At 37.8% G+C, this 11,186-nt stretch overlaps 1 non-coding gene across 1 annotated transcript; it reads right to left on the bottom strand.

Moving 5' to 3' along the window:
* Positions 1–4,345: 4,345 nt before the first annotated feature.
* Positions 4,346–4,460, bottom strand: LOC136123987 (U5 spliceosomal RNA). Its single transcript, XR_010655938.1, has one exon. It is a non-coding gene; the product is annotated as a U5 spliceosomal RNA (small nuclear RNA).
* Between the last annotated feature and the right edge of the window lie 6,726 nt (positions 4,461–11,186).

Below are 11,186 nucleotides of genomic sequence, written 5' to 3'. Positions count from 1 at the left end.
AGGGCAGGAATAAATAAGCACTTCTCTAAGTGGAGAATGATAGTGGGGACATTCTCTAGCAATTGCTTTTTTTACTTTGGTTTATTATTATTAACATTTTAGCAAATTGTCTGATAATAAAATCTCTACTGAAGTTAATATCAATATAAGAGACGTTCGGCTCATGGAAATAAACTTACAGATAAATTCTCAATTATGTGAATGTAGAAACCCTGACAGATGAGGTTTAATGTGTATGTACAGGTAAGAGGTCTATTTAAAGGGAAAAAGTGTAGAACTGATGGCTTCAAGTTCTACAACTGATGGCTTTCCTGGTTATAACCTAGGAAAGCAACCTAGAAATGACTGTAGTCTGCTCCCCAAGGCACCAGCCCAGTGGCCTGCCTCAGGAAGAAAATTGGAAACAAATCAGAAAGCGTCATCTTACAATTGTCTAAGAACTGGAATACTATAAGTTCTCCAGGTCACCACTCCTCAGACAAAATAGAGCTGGATGAGTCCCAGAGAACAATAAGTAAAATGATCAAGGAGTTTCTATATGAATATCGATTCAAGAAGTTCAGATAGTTTAGGCTAGAAACATGAAAGCAAAGAGGGAATATGATCAGAGCCTTGAAGTTGTCAAGTCTACTGCTAGGTAGAACACAGGCTTGTTCACAAAATCACAGAATATAGAACTAAAAACGCCTGGTGCTTGACATACTGTATGTGATATAGCTTTTTAAACTATTACTTTATAGATAAAGCAGTACATTTAGTGACTGCAATTTCTTTAATGGTGAGTTAGGTCCGAACAAATGAGTTTCTGGGAGTATGATTATTGTTGTTGGTAGAGCCACAAAGCAAAGAATGTTTAAGTAATACTTCTGACCTTTACGAAATTAAATGTATTACTTTTTCCCAGTAAAACCGTAATGTGTATTCATTATAGAACTTCAAAAATATGGATTAAAAAGTAAGTACCCGGGCTTCCCTGGCGGCGCAGTGGTTGAGAGTCCGCCTGCCGATGCAGGGGACGCGGGTTCGTGCCCCGGTCTGGGAGGATCCCACGTGCCGCGGAACGGCTGGGCCCGTGAGACGTGGCCGCCGCTGAGCCTGTGCGTCCGGAGCCTGTGCTCCGCAGCAGCAGAGGCCGCAACAGTGAGAGGCCCGCGTACCGGAAAAAAAAAAAAAAAAAAAAAAGTACCCACAGTCTCACTGAGAAATACGAAGAAAATGTAACACTTTAATCTATTTCTCCCATGTATTTCTTTTGTATCTCTGTTCATACTTTATGTACAATTTTTTATGGAATATTATAAAAATAATTTTCTATTATTTTAATATGATATTTTTGTGCCCATGACCTTAATTTCATGGACATACTATAACTCATATAATCATTCCTCTATTTCTCAGCATCTGGGGTCTTGCCAAACCAAACTGAACTTTTCTAGAGTGACATTTAGACAGTGATGATTATTCAAAAATAATCCCTTAGAGATGTCAAAAGCAGATCAGGAGAGTGGAGAATTAGAGGGCGTTAGGTTTTTGCAAGGTGCCTTAAAAATCTATATTATGTCAATTATTAACTATAGACTAAATATGCCAAAGGGATTTGTAATATGATTTTTAATTTTATTTGCATGCTACTGGGATTAATAAAATAGAAACTCAATTTAAAGTGACGTGGAATGCGGAGTAGCTTTCTCTTATGCATTGTGTCAAAAGTACAATCACTAACATGAGAGAAGTTCATAATATTTTTAATTAAAAAGAGATTTTCATGCTTATAAAGATTAGGTAAAATTGCTCCGTAGTTATCTTTTGAGTGTGAATACCAGAGCTAGTGATACTTTTACTAACGATTTCATTGAAAGCTGTCAGTATGATTGCTTCAGTATGGTTTGAGACCATTTATTTTCTCTTAACGTACATTATTTGAAGAAGGTAAAAGAAGGAAGATAAACAATTTTACCAATCCAGCGGATGCTTTTCTTTGGAGAAATATGAAGATGAATAACACAGTATCTTTCCTCAATATAATTATTATATAACTAGGGAATCAAAATATACAGAAAAACATAAGTAAGATTTCTATAATAACTGTAACAGAAAGAGAAAAGAGAAACTGGAAAACTTCATGGAGGAAGTGGGATTTAAGTTGCATGTTGAAGGATGGGTACAACTCATGCAGGTAAATAGGAAGATTGTAAGTCTTCTTTTGAGAGAGTAGGTAATGAAACGCATGGTGGCGGTAATGCCATGACATAACTAGGGGTATTAAAAAATTACTTTGGCTGGACTGGGGAAATTAATTCTGGGAGGTAGTAGAAAATGGAGATGGAAATAGAGATGGAAGATGGATGAAAGATTTTAGACTTTATCCCCATGTATAATGGGGCCCTTTGAAGAGTTACTTAATAGTAAGATGATAAAATAAATATGATGTTTGTAGATGACTAAATCTAGTAGTGATGTGTAATGGATTGGAGTGAAGAGAGACTGAACACAAGAATACCAGGAACAGTACAGAGAGATGAGGAACTAGGGAGACAAGGTCATTACACATGTGGATGAATGCACTGTTATAGCTTGTATTTCCCAGCAAGACTAGGTCCACCCAGGAACCCCATTCTATTATGGGTGTGATTTGCCTTATCTACCTTTTTTGAACACCAGTTAAGTCACTGAGATTTCTCACAGCATTATAGTCTCAGGGTAGTCAAGCTTCTTTCATGGTGTCTGTCTTCTCCCAGTGTGAATTTTCTAAGAAAACCAGGCAGAATCTGCAAGTTTCCTATGATCTAGCCTGAAAAGTCATGAAGCATCATTTCTGCCATATGCATTTAGTCAAAAGTGAGTCACAGGGCTAGCCAAGATTCAAAGGGCGGGGGGTACTTCACTGGAGCATGGATACTGAAATTCAGCCAGAGACTCAGCACCAGTTCCTTGATGAGGGTCCAGTCCCTCCCTGTTCCCTGGGCATGATTCTGTACCAGTCAGTGATCAATAAGGGAAGTGGAACCACTGTGAGTTGTTATAGGACTAGGGGATTTATTAAGGGGAAGAGACATTATGCAGTTGTGACAGCTGGTGAATAAATTTCTGTAAGGCTGCTGCCCCTCTGTCTGGTGGTGGTCTGAAGTTGTGGTCAGCTGTTAGAAAGAAAAGCTGGACCCAAAGCAAAGGATGAAAAAATAGTATGTGAGAGGACATACTGGACCCACGAGGACAAACTTCTGTGTCTCATTTTCTCCAACCTTGACAATGCAGGTCCTTTATAGAAGTAGTGAGAGACAGCCTCTGAGAAGCAGAAAGAGAGCCAGTAGGAGCTGGTGGAGCTATAGGCGCAGTTGCTGCCCCTTCCCAGCAAACCGAGCCAGCAGATGAGTGATGGAGTTCACAACCTCCAGGGATACCTGGTACCCACACTGAGCTTCCCATTTGCAGCTTCACTTCAGCCTTTCAGATCTCACACAAACTTCTCTTTTGGCCATGTCTACACCGGAAACATACAGGGAAGGGATTCTGGGAAACGTAGTTACATTAGTACAAACCTCCATAAAGTTCTTCTTTCCTCCAATAATACAAAACACTTCCTGCCGCTGCTGTGAATGTCTCTGCGTTGCACGGGTGGGGTGGACTTTTGAGATGTAATTGGCTTTTGGCAACAAAAAAATGCCTTCTTTGGAGATAGTTACCTAAGAGCGGATCTCTTCTTTGTTTAGATATTTACTGATCTTTGATTGTTTCCTTTTTCTTGCAGCAGCTGAGATGACACATTTTGCGAAAAGTGCCTCATCAGGTAATTGATCTATTTCTACTTTTATGTAAGTTTGTATGGAAGGTATTTTTAAAGAATATTGCTGTGGTTAGAGCTACACTGAGTGTTTGGCTTAGAATGTTCTGTTATGAGGAAACAATTTGGGTACTGTTTTACTGATTAAGACCTAGCTGCAAGGGTCTTTTAATTCCTAGTACTGTTATAACAACTCTCTCTAAGCAAGAAAAAGTAGGTGACTCAATAATGCTTAGACTCTCCCTCCTATAAGCAGATCTGAGTAGGAAATGAGCCAATGAGAAGTAAGCTCAGCATTTTTAAAAAATATTCATTTATTTATTTGTTTATTTATTTATTTAGGCTGCCCTGGGTCTTAGTTGCCACATGTGGGCTTCTTAGTTGCAGCATGCATATGGGATCCAGTTCAATTGAAACCGGGCACCCTATTTATACACAGATTCCCAGAAAATCCTACTTGCTTTAATATACACACATATGTTAAATAACTAGCAAAAACTAGCAAGTAGCTTCGCTGTTAGAAACAAAAAACGCAATAATTCTTTCATTTGGACATCAGTAAGTAGCCTTGCCAGGGCAAGGCCTCAAAAAATTGCTATGAGACTCAGAGTTGTTCCTCTCCATGGAAGTCTTTAGTAAAAGGCGAAAGATTCATTCAATCTGAAGAGAACTTGATATAACAGGAAGAGATGGAGCAGTGAGGAACAGGCCCTGACAGGCGTGCAAGGGCCATGTGCCTTGGTTTCAAGGCAGAGTGGATGCAGTACACCATGACCCTTTGATTTGAATGTTAACGATGCAGAAATCCAACCTGACCTCTGAATTTTCACTAGACCAGAGCCTCAGCATCAGGACTATCAAATCATGGTCCCTAAAGTGTCTTCTTCATGGTATCTGCTATAGGAGAAGGCAGCTGGGACAAAGGTTGAGAAAGTGGGGGGAGAACAATAGTGTCACTTTTTATTTTGTCTGCAGAACCCATTTCACTTTTTTAGAGTATCTGCTGTTGAGTGCTCACTTTGCTCTGCCCTCCTGCATGGTTAGGAGGACTCAGATAAGCTTTTCCCCGTCCTTAATTTCTCTAGCTAGCTCAGAGGTATTTGGAACAAGATTGCACTGAGAGCCCTTATTACTGAGTTTTGATCTGTTACTCTGAGAGGACCTTACGGATTTCAATTGTTACCGTGAGAGAATGTTCTGGATTCAATTGTTACTCTGAGAGAACATTCCAGATTTGAACACTGGAAGCTTTCTTCAAAACTGTGTTGATTTTCATTATGATGTCATCATTCTTTCATTAAGAAAAACATAGAATAATGAGAAAACGTGGCATAATAGAAAACACACAGGAAATTGAGTCTTGGCTCCTAATAGCTTTATGACTTTTACTGATTCTGGGGCTTGGTTTCCTTATTTGTAAAGCCGGTTGCACTAATTATGGCTGTGGAAGTAGATTCGGTGAGAAGGTGAAAATTATCTAAAAGAAATATGGTCCAAAATTGTGGTTTATTCCTTCCAAGCGTACTTGTGTTTTCCCTCTATCTGGTGCCCTGCTGGTTGAGAATCAGCACGGTCTGAAGAAGGATTGCTTTCCTCTTCAACGCTCCACAGCTTCCCGTCTTCATTCGTCTCTTAAACCTAACACTATCAATATGTGTATCACTGCCCCTTATCTCCACTTACCTGATTCTACTTGTGGGGAAGAAGAAAACTGAATGGCAAAAATAAAATTATAAAGTCATGTGGAGAATTGTAATGTTGGTGACATTCTAAAATTCTAGGGATGATTATATACTTTCTTAGTCTTCTCTTTAAAACATTTCCAAACTTACTGCCAATGTAAAAAAATAATCAGACAGCATACATCGAGTGGATATATAAATGGCTCATAAAAGGTACCACAGGTGAAAATCATCCTTTCTAAATGCAATGTAACCATCTTCCTAAAGGCAATTAAAGTTATTTTACTTTTTTTGTGATTTCAAGAGTATTCAAATTATCCTTTATATATCAGATTCTTTTTTTTTTCTTTTGGGCCTAGAATCTTTAAAAGATTAAAACTTAGGAAGATTATTTTAATAAACGTAGAGCCAAGGCTGTGCATTTCACGAAGCATCTTTGCACTGTGAATAAACCCAATTCTTTATGGATCTTTATGGATTTTGTAAGCAGGGAACACTGTTGGTTAAAGTTTGGAAAGGTTAACGAGGGGACGGGAAGTGAGGTTATTCAATTAATTATTATTTCCTGTCCCTCATCTTTAAATTTTTAGTGATTACAAAGGAAACCCAGTCCTAAATAGAAAAAAAAATCAATCCATACTAAAATAACATTTCTATTGGTTTTTGATATGACATAGTGATACATGGATAATTATTTAGAAATAGCAAAGTAATTTTCAGCTCTTTTATGTCGGCTTCTCTATAACCAAAACACCCAATTTTTTGCTCAGTTAGGTAGATCCCTCCTTCACCAAAAAAGTTTGTCAGATTCAAAACCAAAATGGAAAGTAAGAGAGGATGATCAGATTCATTTCTATTTGGCAGACAGTTAAAACTGACTTTCTTCTAGGCCTTAACCTTTTTTTCCATTTCACATCTTGGCATCTCAACACTTTGCTACCTAAAAACAGGACACATTCCTTCCTTTCCCAGAGTACTAGAGTGCTTTGCTCCAGAAACAAAAACCAAGTAAGTGCTTCCAAATGCTTAGCTCCTCTTTCCTGTACTTGTTAAAACTTTCAGCTGGGATGCCAGTCTGACTCCAGGCCACAAGAGTAGTTGGGCCAGTCACAGAGAAGTATGTCAGCACCGGCATGCATTGTCAGGAAGGGCATGTGTGGCCTGATGCTGACACAGGTGGGCCTCCAGATAGCCTCTTTCTTCATGACCATGGCTACATCTGAATTGTTCCCACCCAATGTAAATCACAGTTGGGGCCTTGGGCTAATTCTGTGTGCCTGTGAAAATGTATTATTTACCTTGAAACTATGTATGTAGGATCTTTCAGGGTTGAAAATTATTTTCACTACTGGTTGAGGACTTTCTTCTTTCAGTGTTGAACCTAATTCTTGCGTCCGATTCTCAGATAATCAGATGACAGTTCTATAAAATGGGGATGCGTTTTGGCAAAACTGTAAGCTCAACATTGAAATGCAGCTGTTCTTGCTTCTTACAATCTAGTTTATATCCAGAACTTAGTTGATGCTCCAGAAGTTAAAATAGATGTGAATTAGCAGCAGAACACGTAGCATCAGACTTCGCCTTTGTCTGATACTAACTGAATTAGTGATTAATTATGTTTAGAAAGTGATTTGAGCAGCTTTGATGATCATGAAGTATCTATATGGGTGTTTCTCACAAGGAAAGTAGGAGGTGTAGTGATTCTAACCATCACAAAGTAACTGGGGTGGTATTTGTAAGAGAGTTTAAGATCCAATAGCATAAAATGATGATTGCGTATTAATCAGAGAATATCACCTCCAAAAAAAGGGGCCATACATAAGCAGAATGGATAGTAACCCAAGGAAGTCAGAGTGAAATAACCTTATCTCTGTGGCTAAACTAAGGGTGGGGATCTCTAACAAATGGTGGAAACGGGACAGTTACACTGAGCGCTCACCTGCTGGCCTCTGCTCCTCATTGGGCCTCTGACACGAGTGCTGGTGTCATATTTGTGTGTCCCTGTGTGTGTGTACATGCACACATATTGGGTAGTCCCAAGAAGAAAACCAAAGCAAGAATAGATTTGGCATTAGGTAACGATTAATTCAGAAATTAATTTTTCTGCATTGCAATCTGTTGGCTTTTTGTATTTTAAAGTTTGCTATGTGTAGGTCAGTGAGGGAGTTGGTAATTGGAAATGGACGTCTCAGTAGGGGAAGGGAGAAGTGGTCCATAAAGACTTCTAGGAGGAAATGATTCTTGAGTTGAAATATTGTGAGGATTAAATCTGGTTAATATGGGAAGGAAGAATATTTTAGGTTGAGGAAATGACATGTAAACAAATAAACACATAAAAAGGTGAGTGAGAGTGATCATTTGGGCAATAGCACATAGGTAGGGAAAGTGTATGGGGTATGACAGGAAATAATATAAGATAGAGACAGAAGTCAGATGATGCAAACCCATGAGTGGCGTGCTCCAGCAAGCTGAATTTTATCCTGAAAGAATGGGGAACCATTTAAGCAGAAGGACATAGTCATACCCTGATATGACTTTGGTAGAAGTGTGGAAGATTGATTAGAGAGTATCAAGTTGGAATTAGATAAGTTATAATAATTTACAAAGGAAATAAGGCAACAACATTCTCCTAAACAAATGCAAAAAAAAATTGTTATCAAAATTTCCCGAAGGGGCTTCCCTGGTGGCGCAGTGGTTGAGAGTCCGCCTGCCGATGCAGGGGACACGAGTTCGTGACCCGGTCCGGGAAGATCCCACATGCCGCGGAGCGGCTGGGCCCGTGAGCCATGGCCACTGAGCCTGCGTGTCCGGAGCCTGTGCTCCTCAACGGGAGAGGCCACAACAGTGGGAGGCCCGCGTACCGCAAAAAAAAAAACCCCAAAAAACAAAAAAAAAGCTTCCCGAAGTAAATATTGGAATAGTTAATTTTTTGTGCTTTTATGTCAAAGCAATATTTTGGTTTCTAACAATGATAGTTTATATTCCTAATTCATTTTCATGTGTGTTAGAAATGACGAGTAAATATGCTAAATAGTTATGGAATTAATATTTTGAATGCTTTTGTGGTTCTTAGATGTATATGTATTTTCATTATTATTTTCTGAATTTCAGAAATATAATTTCAGTGTCATTCAACTTCATTGAAGACGTACAAATATCCCAAGATATCTCTTTTATTCTAATTTCTCTCAGTTTTGAGTCTTTTGTTCAAATTGAAAAAGGTAAAAATTTTCAGATTTCAAAAGAAACAAAAATTAAATAACACAAATCTAGCATGTTTGTCTTCCTGTTTCCTTCAAATCTAAGAAATAGATTGATATGACTATTTAAGAACCAGATAGTATTCCAGTACCACTTAATGCTGTTAAATAAAGCTTGACGTTGAAATGAAAAGGGCCCTCTTAAAAAGTGAAGGTTTTTTTTAGTTCTTAGAAGGTATAATAATTAAATAAGACTGTTTCATATACTGTAAAGGATTTTGATTTTCTAACTGCAGTACACTGTTTCTTTGAAAAGTATTTACATTTGAGAAGATTTCTTTTGTTGGTTTTGTGAAAGTATTAATTCTGAAAACAGGTATGGTTATTATTTATATTTAAGAAAACCTCACACAAAAAGTGAAACTGTCGATTTTTGTCTACATTCTCAAGGAGTAGTTCTTTTCGTAAAAAAGGTGTTTGAACTGATGTCTAAATGTTAATATATTTTTAAATGCAATGGGGGCTTACAAGATATTTCGACAATAGAAGAAACAAAATGCAAAATCATGGAAGGCCTGGGCAGCACATACCACTAGTCACTATCTGCTTGGTTCACATATATATTACTTATTTTGTGAAACCGCCAACATGTATGACACCAGCATATGTTTACCATATGCTTTTTTATCCTTGAGTTTGTTTCCTGAATAGTACATGCTGTCCTTAACACAGAATGTATTTAAAATATAGTAAATGGGTCATCACGATAGTAATTCCAAACAAATTCTGCTAAAGGACAACAAAATATAACATTAAGAGATATAGAAGAGATATTCTTTCACGAAATGAGACCCCCATTTCCCTTAAATTATTCCTCCTATCTATGTTTTGGTATTTTCCATTGAGACACTTTGTCCTTTAAGACAGAGGTTTCAGCTTAGCATTTTCCTGAAGATTTGTATGAGATTATAAAAGACTCCAAATAGGAAATGTTTTATCCATACTACGTACTTTTTCGGATCCATTATAAGCACACAGGCATATCAGGGAAAAGTGAGCCTTTGTGGGTCTCAGTCTTTTTTTTCCTGAAAACAAGCTTTAAGTAGGGCTGTATCAAAATTAGGTGCATCCAATCACCATGGAAATATTTTTGTAATTGCTTCCTGGAGGAGCTGCAGAGACATTTGTAGTCATATATATATATATATATATATATACACACACACACACACACACACACACATACATACACACATGTCAACGTTTTCCAAATTTGGCCTCTTTTGGAACACAATACCAAAGGCCAAGGCCAAATCCATTAACCATGGATAGAACAGAAATCTCTACACAGCAAAAGATCTCTGAGACTCAGCCAGTGACTTCCTAATTTTAAACTATAGCAAAGTTCTAATTTGTCCAAAATTTAACTTTTTAGGTAAACAATTTTTAGAAAAATCTTATAAAAAGACTATCAAAATCTCCCTGACTTCATGTTTAGCCTTAGAGACTGAAAGCCTTGGTGAAGGAAAGGAATGAAATAACATAAGAGAAAGGGTGGGGGGAGAAATAGGAGAGAACAGAGAGTAAGTAAAGAGAGAAGAGGTGAGGCTTCTCACCAGCAAAGGACTCAAGTGTCAAACTAGAGTTTATCTAACTCTGGTCAAAGGATCCAGCCAAAGGGAGACCTCAAACCAGAGGTAACTTGCTGTTAGAAGGAAGCCATAAAGATGTTCTGTCTGACACAATTTGATATTTTCAATGAAAGAACTGCCCTTTAAACTCTTCATCTGTTTCTTTTGTTATTTGGTAAAAATTTCTCCACCTGTGTCTATACACGAAAACACAAATAACCAAGCCACACAATGGCATCTTGCCAATATATTTTATGAATTTATTTGCACTTATTTTGATTCGTGAACTCATTTTATGTTTTAGGATTTTTAAAATGTTAATATGTCCCAGGCTCCCAATTTATTTGAAAACTGAGTTTTGTGTCATAATGTCTCCAATGCTTACTTGTATGTGAACTTAATATCTTACAAATGGGGTATCCTTAACTTAGCAGGTGATGTAGTTTTTTGGGTATTGTGGGTTCGTTGCCCCAAGGCTGGTACTTTCCTTTATAGTTTTTCTTTTTCTTCCAGGCCTTTTTTCTTGAGTTGAAAACTTTGTTATATTTAAATGTCCAGAGGAGACTAGGTCCTAGTAGGCATCTCTATACTCTGCAAAATTGTATTAAGGGAGGACATTTACTAGTTTACAGAAGTGAGGTAGCTAAAATGGTTTTTCCTTCTGCACATCACTAGACTGATGGCAATTATTATTACTAAGGCAAAGAAATCAGTGCTCAAGCAATCACTTTGTTAATACAGACCCAAAGATCCTCTCAAAGAGATAATCCACCCAGGCCATCGGGGGCCCTCTGAAGTTTCCTTCCCACTCTGGGTGGTTGTTCTATGCAGTAAATTAGATTTGAGATCAGCACATCTCTTTTCTTCAGTTCTCTATTTAGCCTTTCCTCAC

This window comes from Phocoena phocoena, chromosome 5 (genome assembly GCF_963924675.1).
Source record: "Phocoena phocoena chromosome 5, mPhoPho1.1, whole genome shotgun sequence".
In the NCBI taxonomy this organism is placed as follows: Eukaryota; Metazoa; Chordata; class Mammalia; order Artiodactyla; family Phocoenidae; genus Phocoena; species Phocoena phocoena.
The sequence above is the reverse complement of the archived record's forward strand: the minus strand, read 5'-3'. Positions and strand labels throughout refer to the sequence as shown.